Source organism: Megascapheus bottae, chromosome 2 (assembly GCF_031878675.1).
Source record: "Megascapheus bottae isolate mThoBot1 chromosome 2, mThoBot2.hap1, whole genome shotgun sequence".
In the NCBI taxonomy this organism is placed as follows: domain Eukaryota; kingdom Metazoa; phylum Chordata; class Mammalia; order Rodentia; family Geomyidae; genus Megascapheus; species Megascapheus bottae.
This window is the reverse complement of record NC_143510.1, coordinates 78,587,043-78,615,016: the sequence shown is the minus strand read 5'-3', so window position 1 is coordinate 78,615,016 and position 27,974 is coordinate 78,587,043. Positions and strand designations below refer to the sequence as shown.

General features: G+C 38.6%; 1 protein-coding gene across 1 annotated transcript in view; it reads left to right on the top strand.

Annotated features, from left to right (window-relative positions):
• The first annotated feature begins 446 nt into the window (after positions 1-446).
• Positions 447-27,974, top strand: part of Cdk17 (cyclin dependent kinase 17) — a 74,955-nt gene continuing 47,427 nt past the window's right edge. Inside the window, exon 1 of the mRNA XM_090328443.1 lies at positions 447-526. The gene's annotated coding sequence lies outside the window, so the exon portion shown is untranslated. The remainder of the gene's footprint in view (positions 527-27,974) is intronic.

The window sequence follows — 27,974 nt, the reverse complement described above, 5'->3', positions numbered from 1 at the left end:
CTCCGCGGCCGGTCGCCTTTCTCCGCCGCCGCTGGTTGGATCGTTTCAATAAAAGTCTTTTTTTTTTTCGTTCGCTCTCTCCCTCGCTCTCGTCCGGGGAACAGGCGGAGGCGTCCATCCAGAAGCGCCGAGCCGGAGAGCGACGCGCAGGCAGTGAGCGAGAGCGGTGGCCGCGGTCTCCTCAGCTCGCCGCCGTCCAGCGTCCGCGCCACCGCGGTGGGGAAGGAGCCCGGCGGGGCCACGGCGCGGATTAGTGGGCCGCCCGCGCGGCTCTGCGGCTTGGGAGCCATGTTGACCGGGGGGCTCAGCCACGAGTGAGAGGCGAGGCCTCGGCGGGTCCTCCCGGAGCTCCGCACACCCCAGCCGGAGCCGGAAGACGGGCGGCGGAGGCCTGCGCCGCCGAGGCGCCTCGAGGCTGCGGGCCGCCGGGACCCGGACCTGCATCCGGTTGCCGCGGGCGTCGGCGGAGCCGCTTTCCCTTCGTGCCTGGCCTCGCCCCGGGACGCGGGGTCCCCCGCACTTGCTGGTGAGTTGGCGGCCGAGCTGCCCGGTCCTCCGCCGCCGAGTCGGCTAGGGGGTAGGAAAGGGGGACGCGGAGGGGGGGGCGCAGGCCCGGCGGGGAAGTTGCGAGAGGCGGCGCGGCAGCGGGGCTCGCGTGTGTCCTGTCCGTCACTCATCGGGGCGGACGCGGACCCCGGATGGCCCGGGCATTTCCGCGGGCGGGGTGGGGAGCGTCGGCCCTCCCACCCGATGTCGTCCCAGGAGGCGCCCCCGGCCGCCGCTTCTCGTGCTTTGCAGCCGGCGCCGCCGTCGTCTCCGGAGGGTGGCGGAGGAGGAGGCGGGGGACGGAAAGTCCCTCGAGACACAAAGGTCTCCCCCCCTCCCTCCTCGGCGAGGGTGGATTTGGTGGGGGCGGGGGACGCGGGCGGCGCTGTCCCCGCGGCGCGCCGGCGGGAGGTGGGCGAGGGGGCGGCGGCCGCGGCGCCCGGGCTCCTTGGAGACGCCGAGGCTGCGCGCGGGTGGGAGTGCGGGGGAGGAGGAGTCCGCGCGTGGGGCGCGGGCCGAGACAAAGATCGGGGCAGCCCGTGGGGTCCCCGGGTCACCCCCCCTCACCCCGGAGTGTGGGTCTTGAGGAGGAGGTGGTGAGAACGTGGGAAGCCCCGAGAACCGAGGGCGGGGGATGAGGAAGCGGGCCAAATGTGTTGTCTTGGTTGCGCTCGCTTTTCTCAGCGTTTTCTTTTTTTTTGTTCCCAGTTGTTTTTTTTTTTTTTTTTTTGCTCCCCAACTCCCTCCCATCACCCCCCACACTGCCCGCCGCATGGACTCTCCGGTGTGTTCTCCTGCACTCCCCTTAGTTTTCAACCCACTCCTTTTCGGGTAAAGCCGTAGTTTGCCTTCAGCTTAGCGAACGTTGGCTAATGACAGGATGCCTGAGCTTGATCTGACCCTGAACTGCCTTGAACTCCTCTGTCTTCCTCCCACCCTTTTCCTTTCTGGGATCTACAGTGTCACATGGCCCTATTAACAATTAGCTTCTCTTCTGTAAAAATGGGAAAACGGTTTAGCTGAAAACCGTGGTGCCTCTCTCGTATGTTAGTATGTCCACCGAAGAAGATACATCGGTGCTCTTCTTGGCCAAATTAATTTTCTAGAAACAGAGGTGGCAAATTTTGGTTTCGGTCTTGGTCATTCCGGGGGTCAGCAAAAGTGTATTCATTCCTGGCACCCAGACTTGTGAAGTGTCACCGGAAAGGCTTGACTTTAAAAGACAGACATTTCTTGCCTCAAAGTTGTTAGTTTTTCTCTCTCCCCCTCTCTCCTTTTCTCTCCCTTTCCTGTCTTCTTCCTCTTTCTTTTGGATTTTTTTTAAGGCATTTATTTGTGCAAGATCAAAGTAACAAATATGAGTTACTGTGTTTTAGATCGACTTTGTTAACCATTGAGCAGAAGAAAATGAATGAGGTTTTAAGATCTCTAGTCTTTTGAGTTGATCCTAACCTCCCTTGAAGTTGGAAGTAAGGCTAGACTGAATTTTATGGGACAAAATCACTAGTGATAATATCATAGGTTTTATTTTTTGTTCTTTTATCCGTCTAAAGAGTTGGCTTATTAAGCGTTGGGATGTTGCTTTGTTATGAAATCATTTCAGTCTCTCTAATTCTAGCATCTGCGTATTCCCATAAATAGTGGGCTGGGACAAAAGGAATAAAATGTGACATTATTTAAGGAGTATTGTTTTATTTTTATATTATAATGTTATGAAAGAATAATAGGATGTAAAATAAAGTGTCCTTTTATCTGGTAAACGATTTCATAGGCCCAAAGCGCCGTTTGGTGTGCTTCAAAGAAAAACTGCAGATTCATGAATTTAAGCTGCTTTAAAATTATTATGCAAATATTACTTGATTTTTCTAATGAAGATAAAAAAAATACTGAAGTGTATGTGGGAAGCAAATAAAGGAAAGCCTGGTTGAATAAGAGCCATTGGTGGTGGTGTCTCTATGCCGTGTCTTGCAGCTTGCTGTGAAGCTGTTCACGCTGTAAAATATTAAGAAATTTTACTTTTAAGCATTTTTCTCTGGTTTTAGGGATTCCCAACTGTAACCCAACACCAAAACATATTGGAGATCTTGTGTGAAATTATAGGTCATGTATGTTTCTTGATTTATATAACATTTCTCAAAAGGCCATATTGGTGGTACCTTGATTTTTTTTTTTAATCTACATCTTTATTGTGTTTGCTCACATAACCAATGTTTGTGTCATTTCTATGAAAATAAACCAAAGTTCTCCAAAAGTTAAATGTTTCTTGATGGTTTAATTTATTGGTGGTTATTCTTTTTTCTAGAATTTACAAATTTTCATACTGTTTTGCCATCAGCAAAAAAAGTGAATATCTTAATTTGCCTTCTATAAAAGAAGGTTGCTATTTGTTCTCATCTTTGGATTTCATGCAACAAAGTAACTCTTGGTATTGAATATTTAAAAAGTATAAGGACCATCTGTTAACTATTAGGTCAGAATAGACAGGTACATAGCAAAGATGAAATGGGAGAAATTGATTTAATTTGCACCTCATGTCTCTAGTAAGTCAGTGGCTTTATGAAAACTGGAAACTTTCAGTTGCTTGCTTTGTATCAATGGTCAGCTGTTTAGACCCAGGAGATTTTATGTATGTCTGTTCTATCCCATTTCCAGTGACTGGTTCAGTGCAACTGTGGTGATGCAGAGAGGTGGCACATGGAATCATTGGCTTTGCTCTGTCAGGGCTTGTTTCTTCCTTTGTGCAGTACATTCCCCGCCCCCCCCTTTCTCTTCATTGGTAAGCACAAACTGAGAAACAGTGCACATATTTTATTGTGAACAGTAGAAGCTATAATGGCATCCAAGAAATCTATTCACAAGTGAAGATGCTATCCCTTGACATAAAAAAGTTCTCTGTGAACAGTTTTTTGTTTTTGCCCATTTTCTTTGTTTGATAGTGCTCAATATTTATAAGGCATTACATTTTAAACTTTTATTGCTGATGCTTAAGTCTGTAAAGTTATGGAATCATTTTCTGGCCTTCTTCTACAGAGCTTTTATATTTCCAAGGTGGATAGTTAATTAGCATTATATATTAAAGCCAGCTTCATATTAATCTTGAGGACATTCACTCTGTTTTACACATTTTTCTCTCCTTTTGATTGTGGAAAGTGAGAAGCATTTTGAATGAGTAATTTTTGCTTAAACCTGTAAAGTCATTAGGAAGGTTGGTTTGTTTAATGCCAGTCCTGGGGCTTGATCTCAGGTCCTAGGTGCTATCCCTACACTGGGCTACCCCTGCTTCCCCCCGCTCCTCCCGCCCCCCAGGTCAGTGCTCTACCACTTGAGCCACACCTTGACTTCCATCTTTTTAGTTAGTTAATTGAAGACAAATGTCTTCAGACATTTATTGCTAGACTGATTTCGAACAGCAATCAGTTTTCAGATCTCAGCCTCTTGAGTAGGTAGGATTTTATTATAGGCATCAGTTACTGGTGCTTGACTAGCAAGTATTTTTTATGAAATGATTGTGGTACTTTGTATTTTAAATGAGGAAGATAAGCCAGTGGTTTATGGTATTTAAAATGTGCTTTATATAACATGTATGCCTGTATTAAAAAAACACTATCACCATTACTGTTGTGCCAGTTTCTTTGAACCAGTGGAGAAGAGACTGATTAGACTGGCTTTTAAGAATTCTGTCACTGGTAGATTCTTTGTCGTTATTTTTGTTCACAACATACGTAGTGTTTATTTTTTTTTTAGGTGGGAGGTGTTTAGATGTCTGCAACATGATTGACTTAGAAAATAGAATTGCTGAGGGCCAGAAAAAATGTTTTGAGTGTACCTTTCTGTTCTACTCTATTTTGTTCTCTCAGTTGGCCAAATGGGAAAATCAATAGACCGTTTACCAGCAAATCTAATAATGTTGTTATGTTCTGCAGTAACATACAGTAGTGAATACTGTGTTTGAGGAGATGGATTTACAGAACTATGGCATATTGAGAGGATGTGAAAATTACTTGGCTTTCTAAAGTCTCTTCTAAAAATATATTTTGATATAACCTAATCTACCTTTGTCTTGTCAGGTTTCTATAACAAAATATTGTTATTCACCGGGTGGACTATAAAACAAACATTTTCTCACAGTTATGGAGTCCAGAAGTCTGAGATCAGTTTGGTTGGGTCCTTGTGAGGGCTTTCCTCGTTTGCAGATGCCGATCTTCTTAGCTGCCCTGACCTTGCCTCTGGCGCTTGCTTTTAAAGATAGAGCCCAGAAAGGGGAAAGAGAGGGGGGGGGGGGAATGACAGAATGCTTCTTTTGCTCTTGTAAGAGCCCAAATCCCATTATAAGAACCCACCCTCAAAGCTCATTTAAATCTGATTTCATCTCAAGGGCCCACATGCACTCACTACCACACTAGGAGGTTAGACTTTTGGGGGAAGGGGGAAGGAATTCAAGGGGCTTAAAAAGAAACAAAGTATTCATGGAACCTTCCATCCCCTTTCTTCTCCTCCCCATTTTTCCCTTTGGAAAAGGTCTATAGCTTATCTTGGCCTAGAATTTAGGAGCCACTTGCCTGCCTCTGCCTCCTGAGCTAGGGAGTGCTGAAATTACAGGTGTGTGCCACCACCCCCAAATCTTAGCTTTATTTTCAATCATGAAATTATCAGAGTTGCTTGCGTTTAAAAGGAATATGGCTTCTGTAAAGAGAAAAAAGTGTGTGCGTGTGTGTGTGTGTGTGTGTGTGTGTGTGTGGTACAAATATACTTCTTTGTTTACTTGCTTGGATTTTAACATATGTTAAAATTAGCTTTCATTTTTAGCTCTCTTTGTTAGTCATCTTTCTGTTGCTGTGACAAAATGCCTGACCAAAAAACAGCTTAAAGAAGGAAAGATTTATTTTCTTTCATGGTTTCAGAATAGTTTCCATGGTTTTGGGTTTGGGATTAAGCAGAACATGGCAGGGAGTGCAGAGTTGACCAAAGTTATTCTCACCTCAAGATATCTGGCTGGGTAGCAGGGAGGGAAGGAGATGAAAGAGGCCAGGGACAAAATTTTTCTTTCTTTGGCATGTCCTAACTTCAACTACACTTTACCTCCTAGGTTTCTCCTGCCTCCCAATAGCTCCTTAAGAATTCCAGAAGGAATTAGTCCACTCACGAGGTTAAAGTCCTTATGATCTGATTATCTCTCAAAGGCCCCATGCCTAAAACAGCTGCCCTGGGGAGACTAAACCTTCAATACCTGAGGTTTTTGGAACAATTCATATCCAAGCCATAAAACCATCAAAGAGAGGACAGTCAAGATGCATGATACTGGCTATATAGGTGGTTATAGTATTGAGTGAAAATTGTGCCTCATAGTAAATACACACACACACACTCACACACACACACACACACACCCTATTGGCCTTTGATATTGGTATCACTTATTCTAAATCAGATATCAGTTTTCAACATGTTATTTGTATACAACTATAGATTTATGTGACTAGATTGAACCATTTGTAATATGCTTTTATATTGAAAACTGATCCTTATGACATGAGAACTGGAAATTAGTAAGTTAATGTATATCTTATTGTTTTGCTCACATTTAAAGGAAAAAATGTTTTCTAAATATAATCCATTAAAGTAAGAATCAACTGCCTACTACAGGTGGCTAGCACCTATAAATCCTCATTATTCAGGAGGCTGAGTACTGAGGAATGCATTTTGCAGTTGGTCTAGGAGACTCTTATTTCTAAGTAACCACGAAAGTAGAGCTAAATCTCCAATGGTAGAAGGCTAGCCTTGAGCAAAAAAGCTTGGAGATAGCATCCAGAACCTGGCACCAAAAAAAAAAAAAAAGTAAGAATCAGTGAAATTTGCCCTCCTCCCCCCCTTTTGTTACCAAAATTAAAATCTGAGCCATGTCCCAGTGGCTCATACCTGAAATCCTCGCTTATTCAGGAGGCTGGGATCTGAGGATCATGATTTAAAGCTCCATGAGACAAAGCCCCTAAAACACTCATTTCTAATTAACCACCGGAAAACCAGAAGTAGTATTGTGGCTCAAAATGGTAGAGCACTAGCCTGAGCAGAAAAAGCTCAGGAACAGTGCCTGGCCCCAAGTTTACCATGACAGAAAAAAATTGAAGGATTATCTGATCATGATGTCTAATGCCATAAACCTAGCACTTGAGGGGAAATGATTTTGAGGCCATTCTGGACTACAGAAACAAAGCCTTTTGATAGTACGTTTTAAAATTTTTATATAGTTATTACTGCTTTTCAAGAATGTTCTAAATTTGTGAGCATGTTTCTAAACAGTGAGCAAGGGCTCCAAAGGTAATTTTCTTGTCTTCCTTAGATTTTCTCAAGTTATCTACTTAATTCTGCTACTTTATGAAAGTTGATAATTAATACTTGGTTCTAGAACATATTAAAGCTCAGTAAGATGAACAAAAGTTGGTACAAATTTATAAATTGGTGAGAAAAGATCATTTAACAAAGCAAAACTCGTCACTCTCCAAATTGATATGTTCTTCTTTCAAGTTAGTTATTATATATTTTTTCCAGAACAGGGGAAATGTGTACTATACACTATGGTAGGTGCCGGAATTCAAAAATGAGGAAAATGGCATGTTATAATTCAGTGCTGTGACATTTACTTGGAGACAAATTCTCATTTTTGAGGCCAAATGTCACTTCCTGGGAAGTTGGCTTTGCTCCACTCTGGCAGAATTCTGGTGTTTTTGTTGTTTAGCATTATGTCTAGTGTAGTACTAATACATTATGTTTTGAGTAATTATATGCAAGTCTCTCCCTTGTTCGACTGATTTTGTGCTCTAGAGGGACTGTTTTATTTTTTATTCTTCGGCATGTTATGTATTGTTTAAGTCAATGAAGTAATTAGTAGGAAAAACAGCATTGATTAGTAAGTCAGGGTCAGAATAGTCATGGCCTACAAGTAGTTGAAAATAATTTTTTATATAGTAGAAAATAAAAAGTCAAGGCTTTTGAATATTGGAGATGTATAATGTTGGAGGTATTTGTTTGACAGTGTGAAGGATCGGTAATTTGACATTGAGACTTTCATTACATGTGAGGTATACTAATTTATAGCAAAGAGAGTCGGATATAGTTTTTTTTTTTTTTAATGATCTGCTATTTTATTTTATTTTATTTTTTTTGCCAGTCCTGGGCTTGAGCTCAGGGCCTGAGCACTCTCCTTGGACTTTCTCAAGGCTAGAGCTCTACCACTTGAGCCTCAGCACCACTTCCGGCTTTTTTTTCTATATATGTGGTACCAAGGAATCGAACCCGGGTCTTCATGCATGCTAGGCAAGCACTTTAACCACTAGGCCAAACTCCTGGCCCCTCGGATATAGTTTTTAAAGATGTTGTCTTTTAGGTAAATTGGAAATGTAAAATTAGAGTATTACCTGGGTGTCAGTAGCTCAGACCTGCCTAAAATCCTAGTTATTCTGTTAGTCATGGTTTGAAGCCAGATTAGATTTAATTAGATTAGATTTAATTAGCAAAAAAATGGAAGTGGAGGTATGGCTCAAGTGGTTGAGTACCAATCTTGATTGATACCCATTTGGAATAGTAATGTTTTTTAGTCTGTAACATTGTATGTTATAAATATGTCATATGCTTTCTTATTTTAAGTTTTAGTGGGACCTTTAACTGTTGATTTGAGACTTTGAAAAATGTTGGTTGCTCTAAGACTGGAAACTCAGGGGATGAAGTAAATGAGTTTTGCATCTTGAGATGGACATGAGCCTTTAGGAGATCAGAAGTAGAGTGTTACACTTTAGAAGATGCATTTTGTTTTCAGATTGAACATTTCTGATGATGTCATAGTTAATTTAGATTGGGTTGAGAAATGCCTAGATTTGTAAAGCATACCTCTGGGTGTATCTGTGAAGGTGTTTGCATACATGATTAGATCATGGAAGATCTGATCTAATAAATGCTTTAATCCAGTGATAGATGCAAAAATTGAATAAACTTATGGGAGGGATGGAAGGTGGAAGTTGGGACTTGGTTGAAGGAAGTGGGTCACTGAAGTGACTGCATCTTTCCCTGGCTCCTTTTGTTATAGTGGCTTCCTGACTGCCATTTTGTGTGCTGCTCTACCACACCTTCCTTGCCATAAAGGTCTGGAACTGAGCAGAGTAAATCTTTCCTTCTTAAGTCCCTTGACCCACTTGGTAAACTCAGAGCCTGGGCACTGTCACTAAGTATTTTTGCACAAGGCTAGCACTCTACTGCTTTAAGCTATAGCTTAAAGCAGGTTTCTGACGGTTAATTGGAGATAAGAATCTCATGGACTTTCTTACCTTAGCTGACTTAGAACCTTGATCCTCAGATCTCAGCCTCCTGAGTAGCTAGGATTACAGGCATGAGCCACCGCGCCTGGCTCAAGTGCTATTCTTTTTAAGTCATGTCCCTATGTTTTTTTTGTTGTTGTTTTTGCCAGTCCTGGGCTTGAGCTCAGGGCCTGAGCACTGTCCTTGGACTTTCTCAAGGCTACAGCTCTACCACTCGAGCCTCAGTACCACTTCCAGCTTTTTTCTATGTATGTGGTACATGTCTTCTTGCATGCTAGGCAAGCACTACTACTAGGCCAAATTCCTGGCCCCTGTTTTTTTTTTTTTTTTGCCAGTCCTGGGCTTGAGCTCAGGGCCTGAGCACTGTCCTTGGACTTTCTCAAGGCTAGAGCTCTACCACTTGAGCCTCAGCACCACTTCTGGCTTTTTTTCTATGTATGTAGTACCGAGGAATTGAACCCGGGTCTTCATGCATGCTAGGCAAGCACTTTAACCACTAGGCCAAACTCCCAGCCCTGGCCCCTGTTTTTGTTTTTTGTTTTTTACTGTAGTTATTTTTCAAATAGGGTCTCATACATTTCTCCCAAGCTGGTCTTAGACTGTGATTTTCCCGCTTACAACTCCTGTGTAGCTGGGCTTATAGTTCTGCACCAGTGTTCTGTGAGGTGTATGTAGATAACTTTTTCTTGGGCTGTCTTCAAATCTCAAATGTCCTATGCCCTCGTCCTGTGTAGCCAAGATTCTAGGTATGATACACTGTGCCTTGGCCTGACTTCAGTGAGTGATGTTTTGCTAAAAATATTTTGTAGATTTCTCAGCAGAGGTGATGCTAAAGCGTTGTATAGAGAAGAGAGAAGAAAGGTATTTCCTATGACAAGTACACGTAAAAAGTGGGAAGTTATGAAAAAAGACATTTCTTTAAAAATGGTATTATTGCCAGGCATTGGTGGCTTATGCCTATACTACTGGCTACTCATGAGATTGGAATGTGAAGATCACAGTTTGAACCAGCATGTGCAGAAAAGTCTACAAGACTCTTAGATCCTTTAGCCACCAGAAAACTGGAAGGGAGCTATGGTTCAAAATGGTAGGGTGCTAGCCGTTAGCTTTTCCCAATAAGAGATGTAGATTTTATTCATTTGAAGAATTGGGCTACATATTGAACAGTTTTTAGGGAAAGTTTTTATTTATTTGTTTGTTCATTTATTTATTTAGTCCTGGGGCTTGAACTCAGGGCCTGAGCACTGTCTTTTGGCTTTCTCAATGCTAGTGCTCTACCACTTGAGCTACAGCATCACTTCCAGCCTTTTCTATGTATGTGGTATGGAGGAAGGTATTAAAGGTTAAATTATAAGTGAACATTTCTGTTAGTGTCTTGTGTAGTCTTCCTATTTTTTTTTCTGAAGGTTTATCATTTTTTATTTTATTTTTAAAAGATATTTCTTTCATTGGGTTATATAATTCTCTTTTTTCATATATTTTTATTGTAATTAATAGAAGGGTTATATTCACCAGATAGAAGATGCATTACTTCACATACATTGATATCCTTTCTCATGTCATGGTCCCCATTTCCCTTCTCCCCCTCCCCCCACATGTTTTCCCCCCTTCCCTATCCAATTTCAAATAACCAATCAAGCATATATACAATATATCAGATAACAAGGTAAAATACTGTAACAATATGAGATAACCAAGGGACAGCAGAAGAGATGAGAGATAACATAGTTCATTAAGGACAACAATCACTTATTATATGGCTTTTTTTTCTATATCCTAGAGGTCCTTTCATTTTGCATCATATTATCTGGCCTTATGTATCTAGGTTTTGTCCTATTGTAAATCTCTGCTAGTAGAGCCCAGGATTTCTACTGATTATGACAAATGAGGGAAACCATTGAGTCTATGTTCTTTGAGTCTGGCTTACTTCACTTAATATGATTTTTTTCCAAGTCTTTCCATTTCCTTACAAATGGGGTGATGTCGTTCTTTCTGACAGCAGCATAGAATTCCATTGTGTATAAATACCACATCTTGTTGATCCACTCATCAACTGAGGGACATCTGGGTTGGTTGTCTTCCTATTTTTTTAAAAAAGATTTTATTAACACTGATTTTTACATCATATTTCAGATGTCATGTTTAACAAACAAGTATTCAAGAAGGGAATCTGTATGCAATCACTGGCACATAGATTTTAGAATATAAGTAAAATTAAGCTGGTGGTTTGTATGGCATAGATACATATCGATCTATATAACATTATGTCTATAGAGTATATATCCCATCAAAAATTTTTATGTCTATGTAGTTATGTTTATATCTCCAAGATCATGTCCATAACCTTGGGTATCTGAATATTGAGTCATCACTCTTGTACTGTTTGGGTCTAATATCTACATATCAAGGAGACCATATGCCTTTATTTCCTTTGGTCTTTACTTATCTCACTCAACATGATTTGCTCTAGTTTCGTCCACTTCCCCACAAATGCCATTATTTTATCTTGTCTGTTGGCTATGTAGAATTCCATTGTATATATGTATAACATTTTTTATATCCATTCATCTGTAGTAGGGCATCTGGGTTGTTTCCAGATGTTGCTTGACCCTATGTTTATTTTTGTAAATTTAAATAAATGTGTATTTTACTCTGGAGAAAGATCTTTGTATTATTTTTTGCTGCATAATGTTTGCTTTTGTGGATATAGCATAGTTTAATCACTTGGTTTTTTTATGGACCATTAAGAGGAAAAAAATAGATTCTTTTTGGACACTTGGGTTGTTTCTGTCTTTTACATCTATTGTACCAGATTAATCTCAGTATTTTCCCTCATCTGTGTGTGTGTGTGTGTGTGTGTGTGTGTGTGTGTGTGTATGTATGTGTGTACATAATTATCTATAATATGTACTTATAATATTGCATGTGTGATTCAGATAATTAAAATGAGAATATTGTTTGTATCCAAGTGAGATGGAAGCAATGAAATAGTTAGATCTTAGTTTCAAATACCATTCTTCACTAAAAGGAACCAGGCTTCCTTGGATAAATTGCTGACTCTTTTGACTCTTGGACTGGGCAGGAGGTAAAAATGCTTGATGAATCTGTGGCACTTGTAATGCTGTAAGAAATACTCAAAATAATGAGCTAGCTATGTCTAAGACTAAGCCAATTAAAAGTGCACAGTGGCCAGTGCTGTAGTAATTTGGATAACAAAATAAACCAAAGTATAAAATAAAGTATATAAATAATGTCCATGGGTTCATACTGATACAAATAAGTGTAAATAAATGGAGAACAGCAAATTTCATATAGAAGAGTTCGAAATAATATCTGTAGACAATTCCCCAAGAATATATAACACAGGAGCTGGGCGTTTGGCCGAGTGGTAGAATGTTTGCCCAGCATGCATGAAGACCTGGGTTCGATTTGTCAGTACTGCCTACATAAAAACAAAAAAAACAGAAGTGGTGCTGAGCTCAAGTGGTAGAGCTCTAGCCTTGAGAAAATCCAAGGACAGTGCTCAGGCCCTTAGCAAAAAAGGAAAAAAAAAGAATATATAACATAGCATCTCACTTTTTAAGTCTGAACTACATAAAGTAACTTCTTTCCAAAGACTACAGTATGGAATGGAAATGGGGAAATAGAATAAGTTGACATAGGCGAAATCCGAAAATACTCTCTCAGCTATATGATCAAATGTTAGGTAGTATCAACAATTAAGTTATGCCGATAGTGTGATGTAATGAGAATGGCCCTTCATCTCTATGGTCTTCATCTCTGAAAATCATAACCCAATCTAATCATGAGAAAATCAGAAAAAAAACCCCAATCGAGGAACATATTGCAAAATATTTAAATGGTACTTCTCAAAACTGTCAAGGTTATCAAAAACAAGTCAGAGAGACTGTCAGAACCAGGACAAGCCTAAGAATACATGATTATTACAATATAATGTGGCAAATTGGACAGGATCCTGGAACAGTAGGAGTGCACTAGATAAAATTGAAGGACATTTAAATAAAGTACGGACTTCAGTTAATAACATATCAGTATTGATTCATTGTTGCAAAGGTACCACATATAATATTTTAACAACAGAGATTGGGTATGTTAGGGGAACTCAGTGTACAGTGTTTGCAATTTTCCTGTATACCTAGAAGTATTCTAGAGTAAATGTTTATTTTGAGCCCTGGTCACTGATTGCTGTAATCATAGCTACTCAGGATGCTGAGATCTAAGGATTAAGGCTCAATGGTAGCTATGCAGGAAAGTCCATGAGACTTTTATCTTCAGTTAACCACTAAAGTGAGAGAAGAATATAGAAGTAGAGCTGTGGTAGAGTGCTGGATTTTAAGAAAAAAAAATAGGCCAGAGAAAGTGCCTGAGCCCTGTGTTCAAGCACCAAGAAAGACTGGCACTAGAAGAAAAAGTTTGTTTTGCAAAAGATTATTGCTTTTATAATCTTTACACATGTTTCCAAATTGCACATTTTGTACTAATAATACCTAAAGTGTTAAAGGCTTGTTTTACAATAGCCTGAACAGCTGAATGTGTTAGAAGATTTCTGGAATTTTACAATTTAATAGATAAGACGTGTTGGAATTCAGGAATTGTGTTTCTCATTTTATCCATGAGGTTGAGTAATTTTTCATGTTTTAGAGGCATTTTACTTTTTTTTTTTCTTGAACTATCAGTGATCTATTTTTTTGTCTTTTGGATTCAGTTCTCTATAGGGATATTCATCCTTTATGTGAGGTGGGGTGCATTTAAAAATAGCTTATAATTTTTAATAGAATATTTTGTTTCCATGAACTTTTTGGGAGGCTTATGTCATTTATACAGTAGTGGGGCTTGAGTTTCATTGTTTCATTTTCATCATTATGAATAGTTTATTTCAATCTTCTTTATGTACCATATTTAGTTTTCCCCCTTTTCCCTTTTCATACTGGTTTTGTTCAGAGTGTTAAACTTGTCTGTGATTTGTCTTTAGCTTTCCTTTGAACACCTCACTGATTCTATGGCTTCTCTGATATTGGTAACTTTTCACAGTTAGGGCCATTTGTGTCCCCAGTTGCTGCCTAATATAGGGAGATGTTTTATCATAATTTTAAATAGAGATATTTTTCTTTCCCTCATACTACTTGTGATGAATCTAATATTTCTGAACTTTTAACTAGACATTTGAGAATTTAACATCAGGGCTGTGCAATTTTTTTTTCTTGGAAAACACCAATAAAACATAACCTGCTTATAGCAGGTTATGAGCTTATGGCTTACAGCAGTGAAGGAGAAAACCACCTTTGAGATTGGTAGGAGGATGCTGGTATGTTGTTGGTGGGGGTGAAAAGAATAACAAAATGAGAAGGGACCACAAAAAAGATATATATTGAGGGCTTTGGATCTATCTGGTTTAAGTAAATATTTCATTGTGAAGCTTGATGGAAATTAGAGTAAGGATCATGTTAATAGTTGAGAATTGACAGATATAGCAAGGCAAGGGCTTTGAGGTAGGATTTTCAGAGTCTTAGAAAATGACCAGTCACTGCTTTTTACTGAAAAATTGAATAATCTGATGTTAGTTTATATGAGTTTTTCCGGAAGTTCCTGAAATGAACAATGAAGTTATTTGAAATTCTTATCTGCCTGGTCAAGAGTTTCCTGGAATAGTAAGTCATTTGTTGAAGACAGCTGTCCAGTGATGGTTAATGTAGACTGTAACCTCAGTGTAGACAATTCTCAGTCCCTGTGCAGAACTGAGGATTGAGGTCTAAATAAACAAGATATTTAAGATACTCAAGTAGGCAGTTGAATATAAGTCTATAGCTCAGTAAAAACATTGCGATCAGAGATAGAAAACTGCAAGTTATTATTAAAAATATTCTATGTGGATGAATTTGCTTAAGAAGGAAAAGATGAGAAGAAAAATGGTTGGGTCTTAAGAGTTCTAACACATTTGTGTATCTCTGTATATGTGTGTGTGTCTTTTATTGGGGTGACAGAGTGGGAAGAACATACAGAGCAGGGATGAAAGTTTGGAAGAAAACTAGGATATCATATAGAAGTCTCAAAGTATTTTAAGGATGGTGAAAGAGTGATCAAATACCTAACAAATAGAGAAGGACAGGTAAGGGGTGGAGGAAAGTTAATTTCTATTTTTCTGTCTTTAACTTAAAGTGTGTTTAACTTAAAGTGTCTTGAAGTGATTATTAGGGAGTGTAGGAGATCAAGTTCAAGTGAGAAATCTAGTAGGGTTTTAGATCAGCGTTGAAGGCTGTTTACATTTGGTGATCAAAACTGCTCTGTTTTGCAACAGATGCAGATGAAGTGAAATATGCACATATAGAGAAAGCCTTTGGTAGATATACATGTATAAACAGGCCGCAGTTAATGATGGGGTCACGTTTGAGAATATGTTATCAGGAGCTTTCATTGTGTAGACATCATGTTGTACTTAAGATACTTAGACTGATCCATCAGTTAACATGGCTTCTTGACAAAAATAGAAAGGTTTGAGAATGCTGCTTATGTAACATGGTATACTATTTTGTAGTAAACGTTTTTTTATGTAACTATAATACTAATGATAAAAGTGTGGTATAGTCATAAGGCCATATAGTATGAAGCTAATTGAAAGGACCTCCAGGATATTGAAACAAAAGCCATATAACGAATGATTGTTGTCCTTAATGTACTATGTTGTTTCTCATCTCCTTTGCTTGGTTATCTCATTGTTATAGTATCTCACTTTGTTATCTGATATATTGAATTTATTTGTATTTGGTTATTTGAAATTTGATAGGGAAGGGGGGAAAACCAAGACCGGTGGGGGGTGTGGGGGGGGAGGGAAATGGGTACCAAGACATGTGAAAGGGTATCAATGTATGTGAATTAATGCACCTTCTATCTGGCAAATATCATGTAACCCTTTTACTAATTACAATAAAAAATGCAAAAAAAGTGTGGTATAGTAAGTATGTAAATAAATGCAATTTATTTTTATTGCCAAGTACTAGGCACTGTACATGATTGTATTTATGCTTTATATGATCTTTGGTACAGTAGATTTGTTCACACCAGATCTTCACAAATATGAGTAATACATTCCACTATGACACCATAGGGAACACAATTTTTTTTAGTTCTATTATAATCTTGTGAGACCCACTAACATATGCAGTCCCCCATTGTTAATCAAAATACTGTCACCAAATGGTGTCACATAGCTGTGTTTATGTGTTTAGACACAAGACCCTGCTCTCTGCTTTTGGAGTGACTGTAGCAAAGTAATTGTGTAGTACCTCTTTGCTTCTGACTGTTATCCTCACTAGTCTGCTCAGTTGCCCTCCCTCTTAGAACTTGGTTGGAATTTAGTCTGTTTGTACCTACATTTATATTAATGTGGGGAAGTAACTAATTTACTTCTCCCCAGAGCTAGCCTTGTTCTGGATTTACCTAGAGTCTTGAGATCTTCGGTGTAACTGGTTGAGAAGAAGTGAATTTTGGATAAAATTATAAAGAAAAAAACTACGCAGTTTCCAGGAAGACAAAGGATGGAATAAAGAAGGGGAAGGGTGGTTATTCTCATATTGTTACAATATCTTACCTTGTAATCAGTATATTGTATATACGTTTATTTGAAATAGGAAAAGGAAGGGGGGAAAACAAGATGGGGGGACAGGATGAGGGGAGGGAAATAGGGACAAAAACATGAGAAGGGGTATCAATGTGTGTGAAGTAATGCTCCTTCTATCTGGTGAATATAACTGTAACTCCTCTATTAATTACAATAAAAATAATAACAAAAAAGGGAAAGAGCTGGTTTTACACACACACACACACTTCAAAGCAGAGAGGCCTGAGCACAACTTTTTAAGGGAAAAGAAACTATGAATAATTTCCTTGAGACAGTGAAGCGCGCATTGTATGATGTCTGGAAATGAGGATGGAAGTAACAAACGGGCCACACAGAGGCCTATGCCTAGATGGAGAACGATCCCCCCCACCCTTCTCTTTTTCCTCCTTTATTTGATCTGGTCCTATGGCTTGAACTCAGGCCCTGGGTGCTATCCTTTGGTTTTTTGCTCAAGACTAGCACTGAGATTCACTTGTGGCTTTCTTTCCTTTCTTTCTTTTTTTTTCCTTCTCTCCCCTCCCTGTCCCATCTCCTCCCTTCCTCTCCCCTCTCCTCTCCAGTCCCCCCCTTCCTTTCCATTCCCTTCCCCTCCTCTCTCCCCTCCCTTCCCCTCCTCAACCTTCCCCTCTCCTCCCCACTCCCTCCTTTCCCTTCCCTTCCTCTCTGTTCCCTGCTCCCTTCCCTCCTCTCTTCTCCTCTCCTCCCTGTTCCCTCCCCTTCTTTCCCTTGCTCTCCCCTTCTCCCCATCCCCTCCCCTTCTCTCCCCTCTCCCTCTCTCCCCCTCCCCCCTCCAAGTTAAGTGGAGATAAGAGTGATAAAGAAATTTATGGGCTTTCTTGCCTTGTCTGGCTTCTATCTGTCATCCTCATATCTCAGCCTCCTGGATAGCTAGAATTACCAACTTGGAGAAAGATCTTTTGACTCTGGTGTTTAGTTTTCACTTTCTAGTTTTCCTATGTATGTACTAGTATAGGCTGTTAACAGAACTGTTCAGTCTGTTCTTTTAAAAAATTGTCCTTAGCAGTTGTACAAAGGAGTTTCACTTCTTCAGTCTGTTCTTAACATAAGTATTGCGTGGTGGGAAATTCTGTTTTTAGGTTAGTTTTTTGAAATAGAAAACATTTTTGTAGCTCTCTCAGTTTGCTTATGATTTGGAGCATGGAGAGTCAGAGGTATGTAGACTGCAGTTTTATGTACAGGACATATATTTGATGTTCACAATTTAGGAGTATGTAATGGGAGAAGTAACATCTGCTGAGTGTTCAGTGTTTGCTGCCCACAACCTGTATATTCTAGTTTAGATCCCACATCCATTTTAGGTAATTATTCATTTTTTTCTCTATGAGGAAACTAACAATGACTTTTCTCAGTGTGATATTTCTCACTCTCCCCAATTTCTGCTATACAGAGTATAATTCTTATGTGCTATAAAACCTTCATCAGCTATACCACAGTTGTGTTCCCTTAACATTACACCAAGGTGTTAATTAAATGTAGGAATATATTACTTCTCATCTTTGAGGATCAAGACTGAACAGGTAGGGAACAATAATAAAGCAGAGAGAATTTAGGCTCAATAGCCAATCTTTTTTTAGAACTCTGGGCCTGGGTGTTATCTCTGAGCTCTTCAGCTTAAGGCTAGCACTCTATCACTTGAGCCACAGTGCCACCATTTCCTTAATAGCCAATCTTTCTTTTAATACATTCAAATACCTGGAGTATCCTGTAAATCAGATCTAGTTAACTATTTCAAATAACCTATTCTCATAGGAAACCTTTCTTTGAACATTTAAAAATCACTTGCCTTATTGTAACTGAACCTGAGCCACAGCCCCAATTCCCGTTTTCAAGTGATAAATTGGAGATAAGAGTCTCATGTTCTTTAGTGCTCAGGATGGCTTTGAATTGTGATCCTCAGATCTCAGCCTCCTGAATAGCTAGGATTATAGGCATGAGCCACCACACTAACTCACAAAACATCTTTTCTGATGGTAGTAATTTTAGAATTTTGAAGCCAGCTGATTTGATCAAGGATCTTTTAGGAAGAATGTCAAGTATCTCTACAGATCAAAAGTGACCCTTATGTTAGCACTCTTTCTTCATCTCAAGGAAAACTTTTGCCAGAAGATTGAGGCATGCTGGCATTTTTAATAATGTTGCCAAGTTCTCCACTGTTGCTGAGAAAAGTTGGCTTCTATCCAGTAGAATTTGTCTTACAAACACTTTAATAAACTGTTAGGATTTTTAAAAATGTAAACAAACCATTGTTTGTAAATAAGCCATTACAAAATGACAAAATAGCATGTTTAATTGCCTACTTTAGATATCCCTTGGAGGCATAGACAAGAATTTGCCTTTGCACTTTTCTTTTAATCATGATGATACACATTATCTTTACCTTGTGGTAATAAGCCTAACAACATTTTGTGTGTGTGTGTGTGTGTGTGTGTGTGTGCTATACTTGGGATTTGAACTCAGGTTCTGAGCCTTGATTCTCTGATCTCAGCCTCTTAAGTAGCTAGGGTTATGCTAACATTCTTGTTGAAACTTACCTGAATATTTAGAAGACAGATTTTGTGAGACTTGTACTTTAAAACATACAAGAACTAAGGCATGATATTATTTATTCATAATTGGAAAATGTCTGTGGATTTAAACTATTGTTGTTTCTGGAAGTATACTAGGCTTTGAATTCAGGGCCTTGATAGATGTTTTACCACTTGAGCCATATGTCCAGCCAGTTTTATTTTACTTTTCAAAAAGCCAACCTGAATCTTTCTCCTATTTATGCCTCTCATGTAACATAAAATGACCAACTTTTTATTGGTTGAGATGGGGTTTTGTAAACTTAGCTTGGGTTTACCCAAATGTGATACTTCAGATCTCTACCTCTGGAGTAGTTATGATTATAGGTACAAACCATTATGCTAGTCTTATATTATTATTCTTGAAGGGAATTAAAGTTTAATTCTTATAGTTAATTGTAAGAAATTCCCCCTTTAAATATGTAAACATATATTATGACTTAATTTTTGCTATTAAAATGAGGCCATTGAATGCAATTTTAATTTCTTATTATTGAAGTTAAATGAAAATCACATTAATGTAAGGACTGGTTAAAAATAGCTGTACTTGGGGGGCCAGGCATTTGGCTTAGTGGTAAGAGTGCTTGCCTAGGATGCACGAAGACTGGGGTTTGATTCCTTGGTACCACATACATAGAAAAAAAGCTGGAAGTGGTACTGTGGCTCAAGTGGTAGAGTTCTAACCTTGAGAAAGCCCAAGGACAGTGCCCAGGTCCTGAGTTCAGTCCCCAGGACTGGCAAGAAGAAAATAGCTGTACTTGGTACTGGCACAAGAGCAGGCCTGAGGACCAAGGGAATAGAACTGAAGACCCAGAAATCAACCCACAGACCTATGGCCACCTAATCTTCAATAGGGGAGCCAAGAAAAGAGGATGGAAGAAAAACAGCCTCTTCAACAAGTGGTGCTGGCAAAACTGGTTAAGCACCTGCAGAAAACTAAAGTGGGACCCCCCCCTCTCTCTTTCTTTCTCTCTCTCTCTCTTTTTTTTTTTTTTTTTTTGCCAGTAATGGCCCTTAAACTCAGGGACTGAGAACTGTTGTTGGGCTTCCTCAAGGCTAGAGCTCTACTACTTGAGCCACAGCACCACTCTGGCTTTTTTTATATATGTGGTACCAAGGAGTCAAACTTGGGTCTTCATGCATGCTAAGCAAGCACTCTACCACTAGGTTAAACTCCAGGCTCTAAAGTTGGATCCTTCTGTGTCATCTTGCACCAGGATTAATTCCAAATGGATCAAAGACTTCGAGGTAAAAACAGATACCCTGAAAACTTTACAAGAAGGAATAGGAGATACACTGTCTCCTTGGCACAGGTCGAAAGTTCCTTAATAAAGGCCCAGAAACACAACAAATTAAATAAAGTTTGGACAAATGGGACTGCATTAAACTGCAGAGCTTCTGTACAGCAAAGGTTATAGCTTAGCAAGGTAAATAGAAAGCCCATAGAATGGGAGAAGATCTTCACTAACCATACAACAGACAAAGGCCTCATATCTGAAATATACCTACAGCAAAAGAAAATTAAATCTCTTCAAAACAGATCTTCAAAGAAACAACCATCCCATTAAAAGATGGGCCAAAGACTTAGAGAGAGATTTCTCTGAAGAAGAAATAAGATGGCCTTATAGACACATGAAGAAATGCTCCACATCTCTGGCCATAAAAGAAATGCAAATAAAAACAACTTTGAGATTCCACCTCACTTCAGTCAGAATGGTCATGATCAAGAAATCTAATAACAACAGATACTGGCGGGAATGTGGCCAGGAGGGATCTCTATTACATGGTTGGTGGGAGTGTAAATTTGTTCAGCCACTCTGGAAAGCAGTATGTCGATTCCTCAAAAGATTAAACATAGAGCTCCCCTATAACCCAGCAACCCCACTCCTTGGCATTTACCCAAAAGTCCAGAAATAAGGACATACTAAAGCTACTAGCACAATTATGTTCATTGCAGCACTATTTACCATAGCAAAGATATGGAACCAACCCAAATGCCCCTCAGTAGATGATTGGATTAAAAAGATATGGTACTTATACACAATGGAATCTGTGCTGCCATCAGAAAGAATGACATTGCCCCATTTGTAAGGAAATGGAAAGACTTGGAAAAAAATCATATTAAGTGAAGTAAGCCAGACTCAAAGGAACATAGGCTCAATGGTTTCTCTCATTTGTAATAATTAGTACACATTTAAGACTCTCCTAGAAGAGGATTACAATAGCTCAAAACCTAGATACATAGGTCATATAGGACAAGATAAAATGAAAGGAACTCTAGGATATAGAAACAAGAGCTTTATCTTGACTGATTGTTATTCTTAATGTACTATGTTATTTCTCTTCTCCTTTGTTGCCCTTTGGTTAATTTCATATTATTACAGTATCTGACTTTGTTACCTGTACATATGTGCGTTTGTTTATTTGAAATAGGAAAGGGAAGGGGGGAAAACAAGATGATTAGGGGTGAATGGGGACAAAAACATAAGAAGGGATATCAATGTGTGAGAAGTAATGCACCTACTATGTGGGGAATGTAACTGTAACCCCTCTATACATTACCTTGATAATAAAAAATAAAATGAAAAAATTAGCCGTAAAGGAGTAAGTTTTCAGTTTTCTTATTCTGAAAACCTTTTTATATGTATATTTGTCTAAGATTCTTGAAGTTCTGTTTATGTAGGTTCTTATTGCACTACACATTAAAATTTGTTATAGGAAATTACAGTTTATTTTTAAAAGTTACAAGTTATCATTTTAAAAATAAAATTTAACAATATTAAAAATACAATGTTCACATTGTTTCACATACTTACAAAACTTCTACAAGGTCTATTTGCCTAGAAAATATCTGAAGTCCTACATGTGAGGACACAATATTACATTTTAGTCTATTGCAAAAATCAATTCAGTGTAATCTTTGGAAATTTCCACTGTACACTCGTAAGAGAAGTTGTAAATAAGCGCAAAAGGCAAATGACTTCTCTCTCTCTCTCTCTCTCTCTCTCTCTCTCTCTCTCTATATATATATATATATATATATATATATATATATATATATTCCTTCCCCCCAATCCTGGGTACTGAACTCAGGGCCTGAGCACTGTCCTTGGGCTTTCCTCAAGGCCTAGTGCTCTACCACTTGAGCCACGGCACTACTTCCGTTTTTTCTATGTATGTGGTACCAAGGGTCTTCATGCATGCTAGGCAAGCACTCTTACCAATAGGCCACACTCCTGGCCACTTCTTGATATTGTTATAAAAATTGTTTCTGCTGTGCATGGGTTGCCCATGTCTGTATACCTGGCTCCTCAGGACGGTGAGATCTGAGAATGACAGTGTAAAGCCTGCTGAGTAGGAAAGCTTATGAGACTCTTTATCTCCTATTAACCACCAACAACACAAAACAACTGGCTCAAGTGATAGAGCACTAAAAAACAAAAAAGGTTAGGGACAGCACCCACACACTCAAGCCCCAACACTGGCACAGGTGCAGTGTTTGGATCTCAGGATCCATTATAAAGATTACCTAGACCACCTTGGAGAATATTATTACTGCATTACTTTCTATAAAGCTATGGTAATTAGTGAAATGTCGTTTCTGAGACCTACTCTTGGATAACCTCTTTACTATGAATTAATAGCCTTAGTCTTCTATGTTTTAATGACAAGGTTTCTGGCTGTGCTATCTCAGGCACATTTTTGGACATTTTGGAGTCTGTTTCCTCCCATTTTAGGTGAAGAATACCAACTGAATGGCTTTCATCCAAATTCTAATAATTATAACAATAGACATTTGCCAATCAAATCTTACCATCAGCCTGCCATACTGGCATAAGAATGTACTCCCAAAACTTGGAGGATGAAGAAGAAGGATTGGAAATCCCAGGCTGGCTTGGCAGTACATAATGAGTTCAAGGCCAACAAGAGCTAAATCATGAGGCCCTATGTCAATAAACTAAAGAAATAAAACTCTTACTGTTAATAAGGGTTAGCAGCAAAGGCTGAGATATATTTCAGTTTCTCACACTTTGGGTGATTTGATTAAATAGAATTTGTGTTTCTCTTTTTTATAAGTTACTTTAGAGAGTTATTTATTTTTAACTGATGTCATTTCTCTGTCCTGTCTAGTATTATTTGGGTCTTCCATGTTCTTTACAGGGAAATAAATGCTTTAAAACAGCAGCAAAATATCTTTTTCTAAGTTGCTTTCTTCTTGTACTTTGAACTTAAACTAGTTAGAAATAATGAAGAAGAAGCTCTGAAGAAGATGCAGTCCCAGGCTGAGTTCATAAGGTGTGCCTGTGCTTTCAACATAGAGAAAAGTTTTTTTTTTTTTATAACTCTAAAGAAACCCATCAAGCACCCAACAATTATCCTTACTAAGTGAAGCTATGTGCTAACCCTATTTTTGGTGATCTGAATGTGGACTAGCCTATAAAACCTTTTAAGTACTAAGTGACTTTTTACTTTCTTGGTGTAAACTTCAAGTTTTTAACTCTGTACTGTTTAAAATTTTTAGGTAAAAATTAAAGTAATTTCAGTAACTTTAGACATTATAGTTAAAAGTCTTAATGTTTATAAAGTTCTAGGACAGATTGACACATAATACTGCTTAACTACTTTTCCTATTACAGAATACATTAAAAAGGGAAAAGATACCATTTCTTTGGCGATGTTAACTTCTAGTAATCCCACAGAGATGATATATTTTAAAGTGATGGCTGAAAAAATGTTGCATAATAAGAAAAGTTCATTTTACTCTTTTTTCTTTGTTATTTAAAGCACATTTGTTAAATGAGAAAATTGATAGAATCACTTAGTATTGAGAATGTACTTTATTTGAAATTCTATTGATGATATTTTGTACTTTTCCCCTTTGAACTTACAGGTACCTTCTTAATGAATGTTGTAAAAGAAACTAATGAGTAGGAAGTAGCTAAGTTTTTCTTCAATTTTTAAAATAAATATTAATACATTTTATATATAAAACAATGTTTCATTATGAAAATTTCATACATTCATTTTTTTCTTTTTTTTGGCCAGTTCTAGGACTTGAACTCAGGGTCTGGGCACTGTCCTTGGGCTTTCTCAAGGCTAGCACTCTACCACTTGAGTCACAGCACCTCTTCTGACTTTTTCTGTGTATGTGGTACCGAGGAATTGAACCCAGACTTCATGCATTCTAGGCAAGCACTCTACCACTAGGCCATACTTAACAGCCTCTTGCCTGGGTTTTTTGCTTAATGCTGGAGTTCTACCACTTGATCCATACCTCCATTTATAAGAGTGTTGGATTTGACTGTCCAATGTGGCTTTGAACCTCAATCCTCATGTTGACTCTCCTGAGTTGCTGGGATTCCAGGAGTGAGCCACTGGCTTCTTTATAGCTTGCTAGGTATGTACTCTTGTTTATTGAGCCATACCCCAGCCTTCATCTACTTGTTCTACAGTGAAAAGATTTGACACATTTGATTTAAAATATATTTGCAAAAACTGCTTTGTGTAGTATTTAAAGAAGTGGAGATATATTAGCTCTTTTAACAGTCTTGACTGATCACTGCTTAATTAATAGTAACTGTAGTTAATTGTAACTTTAAGAGGATTTTCTGTAGGTTGACCGTAAATGTCTTTTCCTACCAGTTGTGAGCTTTACTTGTCATTGTAATTACATACTTCAGTCAAATATTACCTAAAACATCACCTAAACCAATTACATATCAACATACAGAGGGAGTAATTTTTCTAAAAAAAACTTCAGAAAGTAAATAAAGCAGGCAGCTGAAAGAAATCTGTGGACAAGATGAAATGAAGTAAACTAAAAGTCTAAAAAGGTTATGCAAATCTGGAATACTCTGATATTTGTGTTTGGATTTGTGTTTTCAAGATTTCCCTTTACTTTAAAAGAAATTACCTAGAAATGCCAGAATCTGTTGGTGTGTGTTACTTATGTGAGAAAATTTTGCCAGAGATTCAGGCTTTTATCTCATAGCCCAGGATTAGAGAGTAGATTTCATTGTTTCAAGTTAAAATGAATAAGTTACATGTTTTTTTCCTTTTTATGATTTTTTTTTTTTTTTGCCAGGCCTGGGCTTGAGTTCAGGGCTTGCGCACTGTCCTTGGACTTTCTCAAGGCTAGCACTCTACCACTTGAGCCTCAGCACCACTTCCTGCTTTTTGCTATGTATGTGGGGTACCGATGAATCGAACCCAGGTCTTCGTGCATGCTAGGCAAGCACTCTACCACTAGGCCAAACTCCCGGCCCCCCTTTTTGTGATTTTTTTGAATTGCCAGATTTGGTATTGGATTGGCCCTGAGTTAGTTGATTAAATTATGAATTAGTTTCTGGTGAATATATTTTCTATATGGGAATGTTTTTCTTGAACTCTTAATTTGAAGAAAATAGGACTGAAGCACTTTTTCAGAAATTTTAGCATGTATTTTGTAGGAAGATTGGGATAATACATTAATTTCATAATTATTGCCTCTTGTAGTTTCTAGATGGCTTAATTTTTTTTATTTGAGCTGTCTCTTAGATATTGCAGAATGGTACCCCCCTCTTTTATGTTCTTTTCTGGCCTTCTTAGCTTCTCCCTATTTTTCCTTTCTGGTGGTGCTGGGGTTTAAATGCATTGCCTTGTGTTGCTAGGCAGGCACTCTTATTTGGTCATGCTCTCTAGCCCTTTTTTTTAAAATTATTTGAGCAGAATATTTTGTTCAAAGGTTCAAGTCTACCTTGGACCATGATCCTCCAATCTGTGCTTCTCCTGTAACTGAGGTGAAAGATATGTACACTGTACCCAGATTATGATTTGAGGTGGAATCTTACTTTTTCCCAGGGTGGACTCAAATTGGGATCTTCCCAATTTCTGTCTCTCAAATAGCTGGGATTAAAAGTATGAGCTATCAAGCCTAGCACCCCACCCATACGTTTTCATTTCATATAGAGCTGTGAAAATATTAGTGAATATTAGACTAAAATGTTGAGTACGTCCACAGTTAGAGTACTAGGAGTATTTCCTATATATAATTATTTTACTCTTATTTTGGGGTGCTGAAAATAACTTCTAAGAATAAGTAGTTAATAGGGTTGGCTTATACTCAAATTTTAGGAGACACTGTGCCCAAAGAAGGCTCCAAAGCTGTTTTGCTGGCTTCCTACTCTGGAGCAGCTGACTAACCAGCTGCAGAGCACATTGATCTAGTCATGATTGCTTTCATCCTAGGCAGAGCAAGTTAACACAGTTTAAACCAAGAGCCACATTAGTAGCTCTTGACCTAAGGATAACCTCTTTTCCTACCTCCAGTCACTTCTGTCCAGCTACAAAAAAATACATAGGAACAGTAGCCACATCTAAATGCTATGGCCCCTTGACTCTTCTTATTCCATATATAGGCGGTTTCAGAATTTGGTCTTCCACTTTTCCCTTGACTACACAAATCCAAATTCTTGTGAATACCAATGTATTCTAGATTTGCATAACCTTTTCAGACTTTTAGTTGACTTCATTACGTCTTATTCTAAGATGTCAAACCACGATTCTCAGATCTCAGCCTCCTGATAGCTAGGATTATAGGTGGGAGCCCACCAGCACCTGGCTTGTAAACTGATCTTTTGTCTATAGTAACATACCAACATGTGACAATTGTTTTCTGTGTTGGTGGGCCAGTTTATAAATATGTACATTCTTTTTTTTTTTTTTTTTTGCCAGTCCTGGGGCTTGAGCTCAGGACCTGAGCACTGTCCTTGGACTTTCTCAAGGCTAGAGCTCTACCACTTGAGCCTCAGCACCACTTCCGGCTTTTTTCTATGTATGTGGTACCAAGGAATTGAACCCGGGTCTTCATGCATGCTAGGCAAGCACTTTAGCCACTAGGCCAAACTCCCGGCCAAATATGTACATTCTTACAGTCGTAACCCTTCCAAGCCACCATAAAGATTTTATTGAACTTTATTTTCTAGGCATTTCACCTTTGTGTCTGCTGTAACTCACATGACAGGATAGATAATTTCATATATCTCTTACTATATAGATAAAGAGGGACTTGGTGTATTATGGTGATCTGTGTTCAACATGTGAATCCATTTTTCCCTTCATTCTTGACATGGTAGAACAAATAAATCTGTTCCAATTCACTAAGTCTAACATGTTTTTTATGTTATGCAACAGACACAAGTGTTCATACTGTTAGCACCAAATATTAATCAGAGGAATTAGCCACAGATTTCAGTCAGTACTTTGTCAGGTTTTCCTGGTATCAGAGGAACTACTATCATGTCAGAGGTCTCTGAGCTTGTTTCTTGGAGAACATAGTGAGTTCAAACAAAATAAATAAATCATTAAAATATCCTTAAGTGAGAAGAAAGGAAATAAGGAGTTTTGTTAGTGTTAAGGATTTTTTGGTGATATTTTGTTAATATTTTTACTTGGGAGTGGGGTGGGAAGGGGACATAAGTAGTTAACCAAGCTCACATGCATTTGAGTTGTGTACCTTCTTGATACTATTGATTCATCTATAATCTTGGTTAAAACCTTTTAAGACCACTAATAGGGATTTAATGTTTCTGATTATCCAGTGCTGTGTTTCATATTCCTAATTGAAAGTCTTAAGTTATTTTTATAAGGATCAAATGATGTCTTGGCCTTCATTAAACAAGTGTGAGTTACCATTAATTTTTGAATAAGACCACTAAATAGCAGTTTATAAGCTGGGCATGGTGGTACTTGTCTGTAATCCCAGCACTCAGGAGGTGGAATCAGGAGGATTGTGAGGTTAAGACCAATCTAGGTTATAAGTGAAACCCTGCCTCTTCTGCCTCCAGAAAAAGATGATAATGTCACTTATGTTTCAGAGTTGAACTCTTCATGCTTTTTAATTCTGACATTGCAATATACTAT